The sequence below is a fragment of the Triticum dicoccoides genome, chromosome 2B, assembly GCF_002162155.2.
Source record: "Triticum dicoccoides isolate Atlit2015 ecotype Zavitan chromosome 2B, WEW_v2.0, whole genome shotgun sequence".
Lineage (NCBI taxonomy): Eukaryota > Viridiplantae > Streptophyta > Magnoliopsida > Poales > Poaceae > Triticum > Triticum dicoccoides.
The window spans coordinates 572,193,251-572,195,183 of record NC_041383.1 but is presented as its reverse complement, the minus strand read 5'-3'; positions in this window follow the sequence as shown (position 1 = coordinate 572,195,183).

Sequence of the window (1,933 nt, the reverse complement as noted above, 5' to 3'; positions counted from 1 at the left end):
TCTATTGTTCATGCTATAATTGTATTAACTCGAAACCGTCATACATGTGTGAATACATGGACCACAACATGTCCCAAGTGAGCCTCTAGTTGACTAGCTCGTTGATCAACAGATGGTCATGGTTTCCTGACCATGGACATTGGATGCCATTGATAACGGGATCACATCATTAGGAGAATGATGTGATGGACAAGACCCAATCCTAAGCATAGCACAAGATCGTGTAGTTCGTTTGCTAAAAGCTTTTCTAATGTCAAGTATCATTTCCTTAGACCATGAGATTGTGTAACTCCCTGATATCGTAGGAGTACTTTGGGTGTACCAAACATCACAACGTAATTGGGTGGCTATAACGGTGCACTACATGTATCTCCGAAAGTGTCTGTTGGGTTGGCATGAATCGAGACTGGGATTTGTCACTCCGTATGACGGACAGGTATCTCTGGGCCCACTCAGTAATGCATCATCATAATGAGCTCAATGTGACTAAGTAGTTAGTCACGGGATCATGCATTACGGAATGAGTAAAGTGACTTGCCGGTAATGAGATTGAACAAGGTATTGGGATACCGACGATCGAATCTCGGGCAAGTAACATACCGATTGACAAAGGGAATTGCATACGGGATTGCTTGAATCCTTGATATCGTGGTTCATCCGATGAGATCATCGTGGAACATGTGGGAGCCAACATGGGTATCCAGATCCCGCTGTTGGTTATTGACCGGAGAACGTCTCGGTCATGTCTGCATGGTTCCCGAACTCATAGGGTCTACACACTTAAGGTTCGGTGACGCTAGAGTTGTTATGGGAAATAGTATGTGGTTACCAAAGGTTGTTCGGAGTCCCAGATGAGATCCCGGACATGACGAGAAGCTCCGGAATGGTCTGGAGGTAAAGATCGGTATATTGGACGAAGGGTATTGGAGTCCAGAATTGTTCCGGGGGTACCAGGTGATGACCAGCGTGTCCGAAAGGGGTTTCGGAGGCCCCGGCAAGCGTTGGGGGGGGGGCTTATGGGCCAAGGGGAGAGGGCACATCAGCCCACTAAGGGGCTGAGAGCCCCTCCCACCCCATCTCACGTAACCAGGAGAGGTGGGGGCGCCACCCCTAGGGAAGCCGCCCCTCCCAGCTTGGGGGGCAAGTTTCCTAGGGGGTGGGGGCGCCCAAACCCATCTAGGGTTTCCCCTGTGGCCGCCGCCCCTCCCCTAGGGAACCCTAGGGCGCCTCCCCCTCCTCCCTTCCCCCTATATATAGTGAGGGAGAGAGAGGGCAGCCGCACCCTTCCCCTGGCGCAGCCCTCTCCCTCCTCCAACACCTCCTCCACCATAGTGCTTGGCGAAGCCCTGTCGGAGAACCACGAGCTCCATCACCACCATGCCGTCGTGCTGTCAGAGTTTTCCCTCAACTTCTCCTCTCCCCTTGCTGGATCAATAAGGAGGAGACGTCCCCGGGCTGTACGTGCGTTGAACGCGGAGGCACCGTTCTTCGGTGCTTAGATCGGATTCGACCGCGATCTAAACCGCTTCGTGTACGACTCCACCGACCGCATTCTTGCAACGCTTCCGCTTAGCGATCTTCAAGGGTATGAAGATGCACTCCCTCTCTCTCTCGTTGCTAGTCTCTCCATAGATTGATCTTGGTGATGCGTAGAAAATTTGGAATTTTTGCTACGTTCCCCAACAGTGGCATCAGAGCTAGGTCTATGAGTAGTTTCTATGCACGAGTAGAACACAAGTTGTTGTGGGCGTTGATTTTGTTCAATATGCTTACCGTTACTAGTCCTATCTTGTTTCGACGGTATTGTGGGATGAAGCGGCCCGGACCGACCTTACACGTACACTTACGTGAGACAGGTTCCACCGACTGACATGCACTTGTTGCATAAGGTGGCTAGCGGGTGTTTGTCTCTCCCACTTTAGTCGGATCGGAT